The sequence below is a fragment of the Scyliorhinus torazame genome, chromosome 21 (assembly GCF_047496885.1).
Source record: "Scyliorhinus torazame isolate Kashiwa2021f chromosome 21, sScyTor2.1, whole genome shotgun sequence".
Taxonomy (NCBI): Eukaryota; Metazoa; Chordata; class Chondrichthyes; order Carcharhiniformes; family Scyliorhinidae; genus Scyliorhinus; species Scyliorhinus torazame.
The window spans coordinates 130,145,051-130,163,031 of record NC_092727.1 but is presented as its reverse complement, the minus strand read 5'-3'; positions in this window follow the sequence as shown (position 1 = coordinate 130,163,031).

The window sequence follows — 17,981 nt, the reverse complement described above, 5'->3', positions numbered from 1 at the left end:
GGATAAGCAGCATCTGGACCACCTGCAAGAAGCACTCAGGTGATTTTCCCAAGTGGCCACCCGGCTAAAGAAGAGAAAGTTTGATCTGGAAGAAGGTACTGAAGGCACTGTTGCTAAGTTTGCAGATGATAGAAAGATATGCAGAGGGGCAGGTAGCATTGAGGAAGCAAGGGGGCTGCAGAAGGATTTGGACAGGCTAGGAGAGTGGGCAAAGAAGTGGCAGATGGAATACAATGTGGAAAAGTGTGAGGTTATGCACTTTGGAAGGAGGAATGGAGGCATAAAGAATAAAGGGATTCGGGGATATGGTGTACGGGCCGGAGAGTGGAGCTGAGTCCACAAAGATCAGCCATGATCTCATTGAATGGCGGAGCAGGCTCGAGGGGCCAGATGGCCTACTCCTGCTCCTAGTTCTTATGTTCTTATGTTTATGTTCTTATAGACTATTTTTTAAATCGGAAAAGGCTTAGGAAATCAGAATCATAGAATTTACAGTGCAGGTGGAGGCCATTCAGCCCATCGAGTGTGCAATGGCGTTTGGAAAGAGTACCCTACTTAAGCCCCACACCTCCCCCTATCCTCTTTAACCCCGTAATCCCACCTAACCTTTTTTGGACACTTTGGGCAATTTAGCATGGCCAATCCACCTAACATGCACATCTTTGGGCTGTGGGAGGAAACCCACGCACACACGGGGAGAACGTGCAGACTCCACACAGACAGTGACCCAAGCTGGGAATCGAACCTGGGACCCTGGAGTTGTGAAGCAACTGTGCTAACCACTATGCTACCGTGCTGCCTAGAAGCAAAAAGGGACTTAGGAGTCCTAGTTCAAGATTCTCTTAAGGTTAACGGCAGGTTCAGTCAGCAGTTAGGAAGGCAAATGCAATGTTAGCATTCATGTCGAGAGGGCTAGAATACAAGACCAGGGATGAACTTTTGAGGCTGTGTAAGGCTCTGGTCAGACTCCATTTGGAGTATTGTGAGCAGTTTTGGGCCCAGGATGCACTGGCCTTGGAAAGAGTCCAGATGAGGTCCACAAGAATGATCCCTGGAATGAAGAGCTTGTCATATGAGGAGCGGTTGAGGACTTTGGGTCTGTACTCGTTAGTGTTTAGAAGAATGAGGGGGGGATCTTATTGAAACTTACAGGATACTGCGAGGTCTGGTTAGAGTGGATGTGGAGAGGATGTTTCCACTTGTAGGAAAAACTAGAAAGAGATGGCACAGTCTCAGACTGAAGGGACGATCCTTTAAAACTGAGATGAGGAGGAATTTCTTTAACCAGGGGGTGGTGAATCTGTGGAACTCTTTGCCGCAAAAAGTCATGAAGGCCAATTCACTGAGTATCTTTAAGTCAGAGATAGATAGGTTCTTAATTAATAAGGGGATCAGGGGTTATGGGGAGAGGGTAGGAGAATGGGGATGAGAAAAATATCAGCCATGATTGAATGGCGGAGCAGACTCGATGGGCCGAGTGGCCTAATTCTGCTGCTATGTCTTATGGTCTTATGGTACGAGCTTCCCAGGTAGGAGGCGGAGGTCCCCCAGCCTGAGCTCATTAAAGACTACACATTAAAGTCGGCCTAAACAGGGCCCACAGTTGTTGGTTGTCTGAACAAGGACTGGATTGAGAGAGAGTTATTGCAATGGGCAGGGCTTGTACATAGTTTGAAAAATCCTTGCTCCACTATGGCTGGCTTCCTCAAGTGACTAAACTTCACCATTGGGAGGTGTGGGGAATGGAATAAAAGGATGAAAAACAAGCTTTTTCCTGCAAGTATCAACCAATCAAAGTTGTGTCAGAGCCTGTTGTGGAGCCTCTGTGGCTTTAATGAAACAAGGAGTGTTGTGATTGAAGAATTAACATCTAGCTGAGTCATTCAACTCAGAACGAATGCCATTGAGAACAAGCAGAAACATGCAATGGCTTGGAATCATCTGATACCTTCATACAGGTGAAAAGGGACTTTGGCAGAATGTACGAGAAAAGGGAGGAACATGAAGGTAACAAGTCCCGATGACCTTAGCTGGAGAGGACTGTAAAGCAGTTGTAATCGGCAATGTTTCTATTGGAATTACTCAAGCAGGATTGGACCTGATGCCAAAAACATTACAAATATGTTTAGCCTGAACATCCCAGGTGTGCTTGCATGCAACTCTATAGCAACACGGTCAGTTCACTATTGAACTGTTCAGCATTACTGTAGTCATCTGGGATGGCCACGTCCCCGTTACAAAATGGCCACTCGCAAAGAATGCAGGGAAAATTGGACAATACTAAGAAACAAGCAGGTGCAAGGTCTGTCTGTTGATTAGAACCTTAAACTCTCAGACAGGACAGAAACTGCTAAGCCATCTACATATTAATGAGCCATCTCCGGGGACAAAAGGGAAACATTTAGATAAACAATGTTAAGGCAGACATCCCGGCGCCAGAGGAGACTAAAACAAAGCAGATGAACGGTCACCTCGGACACGTCCAGCGATCAGGGAACCACCCCGCTATTGGAGGAAGATCGATACGAATGATTGGGAAAGGCCCAATTAATTGAGGCCAAGTTCAAGGCCCGCCCAAAAGGTATTCCCCAAGGGAGAATCTTTCTCCTTTGGCTTTGGCTCTCACCGAAGAGAGAGACCTGCCTAGCAGCTACATCAGACCAAGTAAGTTCCAAGTCAACGCACGCTATGAGATAGACGCTCCTAGTTGCTACCCTGTAAACAGCTCAACCCAGCAGCCTCAGAACCGAGCAACGGCCATTGTTCCTCTGACTGAGTGGGCACCCGAAGCTAAGTATAGGCTTTAGTAATAGTGGTAGTTTAGTTCGTAGAGTTTATGCATGAGTAAATTTGACTGTGTGTAAATAAATGAGCATTGCTTTTGAACTTACTAACTGGTGTATCGAGTCATTGATCATATTCGGTTCAGAATCTTGTGGCGGTGTCGAAAGATACCTGGCGACTCTTGAGCAAACGTAATTAAACAGAGCCAAATTAAGAAACACAGCCAAAGTTAGCAACATTACCGTTCAGGAGAGCAATGCAACCACCAGAGTAAATCATCCAACTAAAAAAAGTATAAATTATTTGTCAACAATTCCATGCTTTGTTTCCAGCTGCTACTAATCGGTCTCATTTCCATTGGTGCTGATATTGGAAGGTGATTGGAGTGTGAAGCCTGGGCAAAGATCTCCCACAAGAAAAAGAATCCTGAGATCTATCTGGGAACAGTCTGAGTAACAAATGGAAACTATGTGAGTGTCAAAGGTGGTCAGGGACATGGGAGTGGCAGATTGAGAAAACCTGCTGTCACTTGCCAAAGGGAAGTGGTCACTGCTCCTCAAAACGTAGGCAGGTACAAAATAAAAACAATCGAAAGGTTAATTTAGGAAGGGCCTTCATGTTAATTCCCTTAGTTCCTCTTTCTTTTAAGGAACTCAAAGTGTTAGGGCAGCACGGTGGTGCAGTGGGTTAGCACTGCGGCCTCATGGCGCCGAGGTCCCAGGTTCGATCCCGGCCCCGGGTCACTGCCCGTGTGGAGTTTGCACATTCTCCCCGTGTTTGTGTGGGTTTCGCCCCCACAACCCAAAGATGTGCAGGGTAGGTGGATTGAGCATGCTAAATTGCCCCTTAATTGGAAAAAATTAATTGGGTACTCTAAATTTTTTTTTTTAAGTGTCAAATTAGTACGCTGTGTTATAACGTTTTGTATTTTTGGGCAGACGAACCCAGACTTTATGGTACCCAAGAGACTGGAGGCGTTGTTTTGATTGGTTGGCTGGTGGCCAATGGATTGACCAACAACAGTATTCTATTCAGCAACGAACAGCAATTGGTTCCTGTCAGGTGATGCTTTTTGAAGAGACCCTGGGAGAAGCCGATTATTTGTTACTAGACGAGGGTAGAGCAGTTGATGTGGTGTATATGGATTTCAGCAAAGCGTTTGATAAGGTTCCCCACGGTAGGCTATTGCAAAAAATACGGAGGCTGGGGATTGAGGGTGATTTAGAGATGTGGATCAGAAATTGGCTAGCTGAAAGAAGACAGAGGGTGGTGGTTGATGGGAAATGTTCAGAATGGAGTACAGTCACAAGTGGAGTACCACAAGGATCTGTTCTGGGGCCGTTGCTGTTTGTCATTTTTATCAATGACCTAGAGGAAGGCGCAGAAGGGTGGGTGAGTAAATTTGCAGACGATACTAAAGTCGGTGGTGTTGTCGATAGTGTGGAAGGATGTAGCAGGTTACAGAGGGATATAGATAAGCTGCAGAGCTGGGCTGAGAGGTGGCAAATGGAGTTTAATGTAGAGAAGTGTGAGGTGATTCACTTTGGAAGGAATAACAGGAATGCGGAATATTTGGCTAATGGTAAAGTTCTTGAAAGTGTGGCTGAGCAGAGGGATCTAGGTGTCCATGTACATAGATCCCTGAAAGTTGCCACCCAGGTTGATAGGGTTGTGAAGAAGGCCTATGGAGTGTTGGCCTTTATTGGTAGAGGGATTGAGTTCCGGAGTCGGGAGGTCATGTTGCAGCTGTACAGAACTCTGGTCCGGCCGCATTTGGAGTATTGCGTACAGTTCTGGTCACCGCATTATAGGAAGGACGTGGAGGCTTTGGAGCGGGTGCAGAGGAGATTTACCAGTATGTTGCCTGGTATGGAGGGAAAATCTTATGAGGAAAGGCTGACGGACTTGAGGTTGTTTTCGTTGGAGAGAAGAAGGTTAAGAGGAGACTTAATAGAGGCATACAAAATGATCAGGGGGTTGGATAGGGTGGACAGTGAGAGCCTTCTCCCGCGGATGGATATGGCTGGCACGAGGGGACATAACTTTAAACTGAGGGGTAATAGATATAGGACAGAGGTCAGAGGTAGGTTCTTTACGCAAAGAGTAGTGAGGCCGTGGAATGCCCTACCTGCTACAGTAGTGAACTCGCCAACATTGAGGGCATTTAAAAGTTTATTGGATAAACATATGGATGATAATGGCATAGTGTAGGTTAGATGGCTTTTGTTTCGGTGCAACATCGTGGGCCGAAGGGCCTGTACTGCGCTGTATTGTTCTATGTTCTATGTTCTATAAGCCACTGGACCCTCATGGTGGAAGCAGCTCTCTCTCTCTCTCTCTCTGCTGCCTACTGCCTGACGGCAGAAGTTTCTATACCCTGAAAGACAAAGCTGTCTTTCTCTCTCTCCCTCTCTCGGATGCTGGCCGCCTGTTATTTCTGTGAATCTGCAGTGAAAACCATCACAAACTGAAAGAAAAGAGAACTATCGGAAAGCCAAGACTGAGAAAGAAACTAACTGGAAAATGACCATCTGAAACAAAAACTTTTACCCTTTTACTTTCATCATTATTTACACCCTCTTTCCCCTCTGTGTTTGTTTGTCACTGTGTGTGTATAGAGTGTGGAGCGAGTTAAAGAGTGTGGGGGGTGGTTAGAGATGAGATATTAGTTAACTGGTTGTAATTGTTGCCTATTTACTTATAGTTACTGTTAATAGTAAAATGTTAACTGGCAATTGCTCTGAGGGCCTCAAGGGGCTGGTCCGGGAGAGGGGGGGGGGGGGGGGGTGGAGCACAGGGTCTCGCTGTATGCGGATGACCTACTGTTGTGCGTCTCAGACCCAATGGAGGGGATGGAAGAAATTATGGGAATTGTAGGGGAATTCGGCCAATTTTTGGGGTAAGTTGGCAGGGGACAGTTTCAGGTACCTGGGTATCCAAGTGGCGAGGGATTGGGACCGGCTACATAAACTGAACTTGGCCCGGCTGGTGGAGCAGATGAAGGAGGATTTCCGGAGATGGGATGCGCTTCCGTTGTCTCTGGCGGGCAGAGTTCAATCGGTAAAAATGACGGTCCTCCCGAGTTTCCTATTTATTTTCCAATGCCTCCCCATCTTCATCCCGCGGTCCTTCTTTAAGCGGATCAATAAAATTATGGTGGGCTTTGTGTGGGGGGCGAGTGAAGACGCCAATGCTCGAGCGGAGTCGAGGGGATGGTGGGCTGGCGTTGCCGAATTTTAGCAATTATTACTGGGCGGCTAATATAGCCATGCTGAGGAGGTGGCTGGGGTGGGGGAGAGCCGGCGTGGGTGCGCATGGAGGCGGCTTCTTGTAAGGGCACAAGTCTGGGGGCGCTGGTAACAGCGCCTCTGCCATTCCCGCCGGCGCGATACTCCACCAGTCCAGTGGTGGTGGCTGCCCTGAGAGTCTAGGAGCAGTGGAGGAGACATGCGGGAGCAGAGGGGTCATCGGTATGGTCCCCAATCTGCGATAATCACCGGTTTGCCCCGGGGAGGATGGACGGGGATTCCGAATTTGGCGGAGAGCGGGGATTGAGAGGATGGGGGATTTGTTTATAGAAGGAAGCTTCCCGAGTATAAGGGCGCTGGAGGAGAAGTTTGCATTGGCGGGGGGAAATGAATTTCGATATCTGCAGGTGCGGGACTTTCTGTGGAGGCAGGTACCAACCTTCCCACTCCTGCCGCTAAGGGGATTCAGGATAGGGTGGTCTCTAGAGGATGGCTAGGGGAGGGGAGCGTCTCCGACATATATAAAGAGCTTATGGGTTCGGAGGAGATGCAGACCGAGGAGCTGAAGCAAAAGTGGGAGGAGGAGCTGGGGGAAGAGTTAGAGGAGGGTCTTTGGGCAGACGCGTTGGGCAGGATCAACGCAACCGCAACATGTGCCAGGCTCAGCCTGATCCAATTTAAGGTCGTTCACCGGGCTCACATGACAGTTGCCCGGATGAGCAGATTCTTTGGGGTGGAGGACAGGTGTGCGAAGTGTGCAGGGGGACCAGCGAACCCTGTCCACATGTTCTGGGCATGCCCAAAACTGAGGGGATTTTGGCAGGGGTTTGCTGACACCATGTCCAAGGTATTAAATACGAGGGTGACAATGAGCAATGAGTCCAAAGGTGGCGATTTTTGGGGTGTCGCAAGATCCAGGAATCCAGGAGAAACAGGCAGGTGTTCTGGCCTTTGCTTCCCTGGTAGCCAGGAGGCGGATATTACTAGCATGGAGGGACTCGAAGCCCCCGAAATCAGAGACCTGGCTATCGGACATGGCTGGCTTCCTCTGCCTGGAGAAAATTAAGTTCGCCATGAGAGGGTCTCTGTTAGGGTTCGCCCGGAGGTGGCAACCATTCGTCGACTTCTTCGCAGTGAATTAATCGTCAGCAGAAGGAGGGGGAGGGGGTTAGGCTAGCGTAGATTAGGGGGGTAAGTAATGGTGGGACCTGTGGAGAGGGAGGCGGTATTTGCACTTTGTTAATATTTTCCTTGTTATGTGCATTGTTGATTTTGTTGCTGTTACAATGCCAAAGAAATACCTCAGTAAAATGTTTATTAAAAAAAACAATAACAAAAAGTTAACTATGTAAATTTACAAACCTGGTGACTGTACTTACTGGGAAGCTGAAGCCCTCGGGTATTTCACCGCATTGAGACTCCACGTCAAATGGTGCTGGGATTGACCGCTGACCGGCCCAGGGTGTCGTAACATAGTTTCTGTTTTCTAAGGGGGCTGTGTGGAATTTAAATTAAAATTAATAAATCTGGAAGTGAAAGTTACGGTGACAATGATACTCTTGACGATTGTCAGGAAAAAAAATATGGCCGGGAGGGTGGCGCAGTGGTTAGCACTGCTGCCTCACGGCGCTGAGGACCCAGGTTCAATCCCGGCCCCGGGTCACTGTCCTTGTGGAGTTTGCACATTCTCCCCATGTCTGCGTGGGTTTCGCCCCCACAACCCAAAGATTTGCAGAGTAGGTGGATTGGCCACGCTAAATTGCCCCTGAATTGGAAAAAAAATAATTGGTTACTCTAAATTTAGAAGAAAAGACCCATTTGGCTCACTAATGTCCTTTAGGGAAGGACCGCTGCTGTCGCTACACAGTGTGGCCTGCATTTGACTGCAGACTCCTGCCCTCTGAAATGCCTAATAAGCCACACCGTTTGAGGGGCAATTATGGATGGGCAACAGTTGCTGGCCTCGTCAGTGTCGCCCACATGCCGTCAAAGACTAATGAGAAAACAAAAGGCAGAGCAGGCTTGGGGGGCCACATGTTCTGCTTTTCTTTTATGTTTTTACATTTTTAAGTTTCCACTGTAAGAAACTGTTTCCAATTATGTCAAGGGAACAAACAAATTATTGTGCAACAAATCTGAACAAAGTTTTTAAAAATTCATTCCCAGCATGTGAACATTACTGGCAAGGTCAACATGTATTGCCATCCCTCCAGCTGCGTTCTTCCACCCTCTGAGAGTGGAACTTACAAACCAAACACATTGCTGGGGGTCTGGAGTCACAAGTAGGCCAGACCGGGTAAGAATGGCAGATTTCCCTACCTAAAGGACATTAATGCACCAGATGGGTTTTTAAAGACAACCCGCTAATTTCATGGTCACCATTATTGATGCTAACTTTTGTTTTCAGAGTTATTTAATTAACTGCCAATAGCATCCATGTCACCTGCTTCCTGCTCCTCAAACAGCTGAACCCACCAACGCACAGTTTTGTATAGGTGATGCCTCCTGACTGGAGGATATAATTGTTTTTAAATTGCAGCTGCCAATCTGACCATCTCTGTGGAAATCACATTTGTGCGAGGTAACCAAAGAGAATTAGGCCTGCCACTTTAAATCCATGTCTTCCTTTTATGAGCTAAGATTGGTAAGAACATACAGCATTGATCTGTAATTTGATGCTGAACTGTAACACTGAATTTGAGGGCAGCACGGTGGCGCAGTGGGTTAGCACTACAGACTCACGGCACCATGGTCCCAGGTTCGATCCTGGCTCTGGGTCACTGTCCGTGTGGAGTTTGCACATTCTCCCCGTGTTTGCGTGGGTTTCGCCCCCACAACCCAAAGATGTGCAGATTAGGTGGATTGGCCACGCTAAATTGCCCCTTAATTGGAAAAAAATAATTGGGTACTCTAAATGTAAAAAAAACAATGAATTTGGGTGCAGATGGTGAGTGAGTTTTCAGTCCCCATGTGTCTGACCTCCAGGCAGAGGCCTTTTCTGGCAGCCCAGGATTTCACTGTGATGGGGAGGAAGGGACGGCATGGGTGAGGGGGGGGGGGGGGGGGTGTTGGAGGATTGAGCAGGAGGGGGGATGGTAAATTGTGGTTCAGATAAACCAGACAAGAGCGGAAGATTGTAAAGAGTGGCCTATCGGAAGGGTGATGCCTTCTCCCCTGAGAGTCCCTGTCGCTAATTACTGAGCAACAAGACTGGAGAGAATGTCTGAATTTATCACCGGGGGAATTCTCCTGGACTCCACCCCCACTTCCCCCACAGTTTAACCCTGCAGCAGTGGCCTGTTGCAAACACACACGCACAGGTCCATTATTAGTATCACAGGGACTGAATTACCCACCTGTCTTTTCCATTTACTTTCCGCATCTGCAGACTCTGATTCTTCCCTTTAAGATAAAGACTACCCTCTCCCTCCATGGGTGGATCCAGGCAATGAGCACCGGAACGGTATAAACCAAGCAGCACAGGAGACAAAGGGAACTGGATGTGTCCTGGGAAGAGGGATAATTTACGGAGCTATGGGGAAGAGCAGTGAGCTGCGGAGGAACAGGGGCTAATTGACTCTCCAGTGATCAGCACTGCTGCCTCACAGCATCAGGGACCTGGGTTCAATTCCGACCTTGCGTTACTGTCTGTGCGGAGTCTGCACATCCTCCCCGTGTGTGCGTGGGTTTCCTCCGGGTGCTCCGGTTTGCTCCCACAGTCCAAAGATGTGCAGGTTAGGTGGAACGGCCATGCTAAATTGCCCCTTAGTGTCCAACGGTTAGGCAAGATTATGGGAATAGGACAGGGGAGTGAGCCTGGGTGGGGCGCTCTTTCAGAGGGCCGGTACAGACTCAATGGGCCAAATAGCCTTCTTTTTTTTATAATAATCTTTACTGTCCCAAGTAGGCTTACATTAACACTGCAATGAAATTACTATGAAAGCCCCTAGGCGACACATTCCGGCGCCTGTTCGGGTACACTTGTGGGAGGAAACCGGAGCACCCGGAGGAATCCCACACAGACACGGGGAGAATGTTCAGACTCCGCACAGACAGTGACCCAAGCTGGGAATCGAACCTGGGACCCTGGAGCATCAGTGCTAACCACTGTGCTACCGTGCTGCCCTTCTTCTGCATTCTAGGGATTCTATGGTTCTTTCAAAGGGCAGGCACAGCTGCAATGGATCGAATGTCCTCCCTCTGTGCTTTCTTAAAAATAAATTTAGAGAACCCAATACATTTTTTCCAATTAAGGAGCAATTTAGCGTGGCCCATCCACATCTTTGGGTTGTGGGGGTGAAACCCACGCAGACACGGGGAGAATGTGCAAACGCCACACGGACAGTGTCCCAGAGCCGGGATCGAACCTGGGACCTCGGCGCTGTGAGGCAGCGGTGTTAAGGACGATGTGGTTGCTGAGGCAGTGAGGGAGAGCCAGAGCTGAAAGAGCCCAGGGAAAAGGCAGAGAGACCAGGAAGGGGTCAGGCATCACAACCAGATGTTGAGCAGTAAGGACAGTACTGACCATTCAATTTAGCCCACCTGGGCTAGTCTGTCACAGGAGGTAAGAACAGACAGAAACAGAGGGGGCGATTCTCCGATATGGAGGCCAAGTGTTCGCGCCATCGTGAACACCGTCGCGTTTCACGACGGCGCGAACAGGGCACGGGCATGACCTATTCTGGCCCCCACAGGGGGCTCCAGCCTCCTTACGCGGCGCCCCGCGCATGCGCGTGGAACGCCTTACGCACACCGGCCCCTCACCAACATGGCGGCGGTGTTCTGGGGCCGCGCGCGGAAGGGGGTAGGCCCGGGGGGGAAGAGGCCGGCCCGCCGATCGGTGGGCCCAATCGCGGGCCAGTCCCCATCGGAGGCCATCCCGGTGAAGGAGCCCCCCTCCCTCCCCCACAGGCCGCCCCCACCAGCGTTCCCGCAGAGCTCCCGCCTTCAGCGACCAGGGGTGGACGGCGCCGGCAGGAACCTGTCGTGTCGTTGCGGCCGCTCGGCCCATCCGGGCCGGAGAATCGCCGCTTGCCGGTTCTCTGAGCGGCCCGGTGCGAATCGGGCGCCGCTGGTTTCCGGGGGTGGGAGAATCGCGTGGGGGGGTCAGGCCGGCGTGGGGGGGTCAGGGCGGCATGGCGCGATTCGCGCGGTGCGCCGGCGATTCTCCCACCCGGCGTGGGGGGGTCAGGGCGGCGTGGCACGATTCGCGCGGTGCGCCGGCGATTCTCCCACCCGGTGTGGGGGGGGGGGAAATAGCGCCCAGCATTCTCGGCAGTGGAATCATCCCTGTTAGGAGCGGGAAGAGTGGTGAATGGGAAAACTTCATTTGGTTTGAGGCCAGATATCAATTTCCTGACCTCAGGATGAACTTGTGGAATTCTAAGGGATTTTAAGGTGGGTTAAGCTTCCCAATGAACAATGTCAGAAAAATGTTTTGCATATATTAGCATGTCACACATACTCATTAAAAGGCTGTGTCACCTGAAATAAGTTCCCCACCTATCAGAAATTATAATATTTATTGTATGTAAATGGTATCCAGCTGGTAAGTTTCACTAAGGTGAATAGACATGTGACATTTGGGCGGCACGGTAACACAGTGGGTAGCACGGTTGCTTCACAGCACCAGGGTCCCAGGTTCGATTCCCCTGCTGGGTCACTGTCTGTGCGGAGTCTGCACGTTCTCCCCGTGTCTGCGTGGGTTTCCTCCGGGTGCTCCGGTTTCCTCCCACAAGTCCAAAGATGTGCAAGTTAGGTAGATTGGCCAAGCTAAATTGCCCCTTAGTGTCCAAAAAGAAAGGTTAGATGGGGTTAATGGGTTATGGAAATAGGGTGGAGGTGTGGGGCTTAAGTAGGATGCTCTTTCCAAGGGCTGGTGCAGACTCGATGGGCCGAATGGCCTCCTTCTGCACTGTAAAGTCTATGATTCCACAATTATGGAATATAAAACGGCCGGCCCTACTTCCACACCTACCACTTCAGAACCACAGTTTCAGCCAGGGTTTCAAAATCAGCAACCAATGGCTGCCAGAAGAAAGCTTTCACTTTGGGTCGGTTGAGTTCAGTCCCCTCTGCAAAAGTGCTAACTGGGATAGTTTGAATATAACAGGAATGCGGAATATTTGGCTAATGGTAAAGTTCTTGAAAGTGTGGCTGAGCAGAGGGATCTCGGTGTCCATGTACATAGATCCCTGAAAGTTGCCACCCAGGTTGATAGGGTTGTGAAGAAGGCCTATGGAGTGTTGGCCTTTATTGGTAGAGGGATTGAGTTCCGGAGTCGGGAGGTCATGTTGCAGCTGTACAGAACTCTGGTCCGGCCGCATTTGGAGTATTGCGTACAGTTCTGGTCACCGCATTATAGGAAGGACGTGGAGGCTTTGGAGCGGGTGCAGAGGAGATTTACCAGGATGTTGCCTGGTATGGAGGGAAAATCTTATGAGGAAAGGCTGACGGACTTGAGGTTGTTTTCGTTGGAGAGAAGAAGGTTAAGAGGAGACTTAATAGAGGCATACAAAATGATCAGGGGGTTGGATAGGGTGGACAGTGAGAGCCTTCTCCCGCGGATGGATATGGCTGGTACGAGGGGACATAACTTTAAACTGAGGGGTAATAGATATAGGACAGAGGTCAGAGGTAGGTTCTTTACGCAAAGAGTAGTGAGGCCGTGGAATGCCCTACCTGCTACAGTAGTGAACTCGCCAACATTGAGGGCATTTAAAAGTTTATTGGATAAACATATGGATGATAATGGCATAGTGTAGGTTAGATGGCTTTTGTTTCGGTGCAACATCGTGGGCCGAAGGGCCTGTACTGCGCTGTATTGTTCTATGTTCTATGTTCTATGTTCTATCTTCACTGCGCCTTCTGCCGGATTCTTATCAGTTTGGCACCAAACAGGCAGGTTTGGGGTTAACCAGGCAGGTGCCACGCAATGCCAACGGGAGAATTTAACAATCACCCCTTGACATTCACTGGCATTACCATCGCTGAATCCCCCACAATCAACATCCTGGGGGTTACCATTGATCAGAAACTGAACTAAACCAGTCATATTAATGCTGTGGCTACATCAGCAGGTCAGGAGTGAGGAATCCAGCAGCGAGTAACTCACTTCCTGACCCCCCCAATGCACAGGCTAGGAATTTTAAAAAATAATTAAATTTAGAGTGCCCAATTCATTTTTTTCCAATTAAGGGGCAATTTAGCGTGGCCAATTTACCTACTCTGCACATCTTTGGGTTGTGGGGGCAAAACCTACGCAAACACGGTGAGAATGTGCCAACTCCACACGGACAGTGACCCAGAGCCTGGAACCTCGGCGCCGTGAAGCAGATGTGCTAACCACTGTGCCACCCTGCTGCCCTCACAGGCTAGGAATTTGATGGAATACTCTCCACTTTGTGATGAACATAAGAAATTACAAAGAACAAAGAAATGTACAGCACAGGAACAGGCCCTTCGGCCCTCCAAGCCCGTGCCGACCATGCTGCCCGACTAAACTACAATCTTCTACACTTCCTGGGTCCGTATCACTCTATTCCCATCCTATTCATGTATTTGTCAAGATGCCCCTTAAATGTCACTATCGTCCCTGCTTCCACCACCTCCTCCGGTAGCGAGTTCCAGGCACCCACTACCCTCTGCATAAAAAACTTGCCTTGTACATCTACTCTTAACCTTGCCCCTCTCACCTTAAACCTATGCCCCCTAGTAATTGACCCCTCTACCCTGGGGAAAAGCCTCTGACTATCCACTCTGTCTATGCCCCTCATAATTTTGTATACCTCTATCAGGACTCCCCTCAACCTCCTTCGTTCCAGTGAGAACAAACCGAGTTTATTCAACCGCTTCTCATAGCTAATGCCCTCCATACCAGGCAACATTCTGGTAAATCTCTTCTGCACCCTCTCTAAAGCCTCCACATCCTTCTGGTAGTGTGGCGACCAGAATTGAACACTATACTCCAAGTGTGGCCTAACTAAGGTTCTATACAGCTGCAACATGACTTGCCAATTCTTATACTCAATGCCCCGGCCAATATGCCGTAAGCAAGCCGTATGCCTTCTTGACTACCTTCTCCACCTGTGTTGCCCCTTTCAATGACCTGTGGACCTGTACTCCTAGATCTCTTTGACTTTCAATACTCTTGAGGGTTCTACCATTCACTGTATATTCCCTACCTGCATTAGACCTTCCAAAATGCATTACCTCACATTTGTCCGGATTAAACTCCATCTGCCATCTCTCCGCCCAAGTCTCCAAACAATCTAAATCCTGCTGTATCCTCTGACAGTCCTCATCGCTATCCGCAATTCCACCAACCTTTGTGTCGTCTGCAAACTTACTAATCAGACCAGTTACATTTTCCTCCAAATCATTTTTATATACTACAAAGAGCAAAGGTCCCAGCACTGATCCCTGTGGAACACCACTGGTCACAGCCCTCCAATTAGAAAAGCATCCTTCCATTGCTACTCTCTGCCTTCTATGACCTAGCCAGTTCTGGATCCACCTTGCCAGCTCCCCGCTGATCCCGTGTGACTTCACCTTTTGTACTAGTCTACCATGAGGGACCTTGTCAAAGGCCTTACTGAAGTCCATATAGACAACATCCACTGCCCTACCTGCATCAATCATCTTAGTGACCTCCTCGAAAAACTCTATCAAGTTAGTGAGACACGACCTCCCCTTCACAAAACCATGCTGCCTCTCACTAATACGTCCATTTGCTTCCAAATGGGAGTAGATCCTGTCTCGAAGAATTCTCTCCAGTAATTTCCCTACCACTGAAGTAAGGCTCACCAGTCTGTAGTTCCCTGGATTTACCTTGCTACCCTTCTTAAACAGAGGAACAACATTGGCTATTCTCCAGTCCTCCGGGACATCCCCTGAAGACAATGAGGATCCAAAGATTTCTGTCAAGGCCTCAGCAATTTCCTCTCCAGCCTCCTTCAGTATTCTGGGGTAGATCCCATCAGGCCCTGGGGACTTATCTACCTTAATATTTTTTAAGACACCCAACACCTCGTCTTTTTGGATCTCAATGTGACCCAGGCTATCTACACACCCTTCTCCAGACTCAACATCTACCAATTTCTTCTCTTTGGTGAATACTGATGCAAAGTATTAATTTAGTACCTCGCCCATTTCCTCTGGCTCCACACATAGATTCCCTTGCCTATCCTTCAGTGGGCCAACCCTTTCCCTGGCTACCCTCTTGCTTTTTATGTACGTGTAAAAAGCCTTGGGATTTTCCTTAACCCTATTTGCCAATGACTTTTCGTGACCCCTTCTAGCCCTCCTGACTCCTTGCTTAAGTTCCTTCCTACTTTCCTGATATTCCACGCAGGCTTCGTCTGTTCCCAGCCTTTTAGCCCTGACAAATGCCTCCTTTTTCTTTTTGACGAGGCCTATAATATCTCTCGTTATCCAAGGTTCCCGAAAATTGCCGTATCTATCCTTCTTCCTCACAGGAACATGCCGGTCCTGAATTCCTTTCAACTGACACTTGAAAGCCTCCCACATGTCAGATGTTGATTTGCCCTCAAACATCCGCCCCCAATCTATGTTCTTCAGTTCCTGCCTAATATGGTTATAATTAGCCTTCCCCCAATTTAGCACATTCATCCTAGGACCACTCTTATCCTTGTCCACCAGTACTTTAAAACTTACTGAATTGTGGTCACTGTTACCGAAATGCTCCCCTACTGAAACATCTACCACATGGCCGGGCTCATTCCCCAATACCAGGTCCAGTACCGCCCCTTCCATAGTTGGACTGTCTACATATTGTTTTAAGAAGCCCTCCTGGATGCTCCTGACAAACTCCGCCCCGTCTAAGCCCCTGGCACTAAGTGAGTCCCAGTCAATTTTGGGGAAGTTGAAGTCTCCCATCACCACAACCCTGTTGTTTTTACTCTTTTCCAAAATCTGTCTCCCTATCTGCTCCTCTATCTCCCGCTGGCTGTTGGGAGGCCTGTAGTAAACCCCCAACATTGTGACTGCACCCTTCTTATTCCTGATCTCTACCCATATATCCTCACTGCCCTCTGAGGTGTCCTCCCGCAGTACAGCTGTGATATTCTCCCGAACCAGTAGCGCAACTCCGCCTCCCCTTTTACATCCCCCTCTATCCCGCCTGAAACATCTAAATCCTGGAACGTTTAGCTGCCAATCCTGCCCTTCCCTCAACCAGGTCTCTGTAATGGCAACAACATCATAGTTCCAAGTACTAATCCAAGCTCTAAGTTCATCTGCCTTACCCGTAATACTTCTTGCATTAAAACATATGCACTTCAGGCCACCAGACCCGCTGTGTTCAGCAACTTCTCCCTGTCTGCTCTGCCTCAGAGCCCCACTGTCCCTATTCCCTAGTTCTCCCTCAATGCTCTCACCTTCTGACCTATTGCTCCCATGCCCACCCCCCTGCCATACTAGTTTAAACCCTCCCGTGTGACACTAGCAAACCTCGCGGCCAGGATATTTATGCCTCTCCGGTTTAGATGCAACCCGTCCTTCTTATATAGGTCACACCTGCCCCGGAAGAGCTCCCAGTGGTCCAGATAACGGAAACCCTCCCTCCTACGCCAGCTGTTTAGCCACGTGTTTAGCTGCTCTATCTTCCTATTTCTAGCCTCACTGGCACGTGGCACAGGGAGTAATCCCGAGATTACAACCCTAGAGGTCTTGTCTTTTAACTTTCTGCCTAGCTCCCTGAACTCCTGCTGCAGGACCTCATGCCCCTTCCTGCCTATGTCGTTAGGTCCAATATGTACAACGACCTCTGCCTGTTTGCCCTCCCCCTTCAGGATGCCCTCTACCCGTTTGGAGACATCCTGGACCCTGGCACCAGGGAGGCAACATACCATCCTGGAGTCTCTTTCACGTCCACAGAAGCGCCTATCTGTGCCCCTGACTATAGAGTCCCCTATTACTATTGCTCTTCTGCGCTTTGACCCTCCCTTCTGAACATCAGAGCCAGCCGTGGTGCCACTGCTCTGGCTGCTGCTGTTTTCCCCTGTTAGGCTATCCCCCCCGACAGTATCCAAAGGGGTATACCTGTTCGAGAGGGGGACAACCACAGGGGATTCCTGCACTGACTGCCTGCCCTTTCTGGTGGTCACCCATTTCTCTGCCTGCACCTTGGATGTGACCACATTTACATAACTGCGATCTATGACGCTTTCCGCCACCTGCATGCTCCTAAGTGCATCCAATTGCTGCTCCAACCGAACCATGCGGTCTGTGAGGAGCTCCAGTTGGGTGCACTTTCTGCAGATGAAGCCATCCGGGAGCTGGAAGCCTCCCGGACCTGCCACATCTCACAGTCAGAGCACTGCACCCCTCTAACTGACATTGCGTCAATTAATTAAAATTTAAAATTTTGTTTTTATTTTTTTTAGTATATATTTTTTTAAATTTCAAAGTTACTGCTAACTATCTGTTTCCTAGCACTAGATTTCTAATAGAAATGCGAAAGCTAAATATAGTACTCTCCGATCTTTAATTAGTTACCAATGCTTAATTTTTTTAATTAAGTGTCGATTCCCAACCAGCCACTCAGGTCACAGCTTTTCTGTGATGTCACTTCAGTTTCCCCCGACACACACAATTTGAAAAAGGTATAAAAGTAAAAATGAGTAAAAATCACTTACTTACCTTCTGAGTGTCTTAGATGTTCTCAGGTTCTCTCCCTGACAGAGACTGCTCCTCCACCTCCGAACCTTGACCTGCACAATGCTAATAATATAATATAATAATAATATAATATGGCACTTACCTCACACCAATGGGTTTTATTATTAGGTTAGAGGAGGAGGGCGGGTGGGAGACACTACACGTGTAGTGTCTCGGGTTTCCTCTCCACCAGAATTTATTGGTTGGGGGGGTGGGGGGGTGTCTTCCCAGAAGTCCGCGGGTCGAAAAAAATAAAACAGAAAAGAAGTG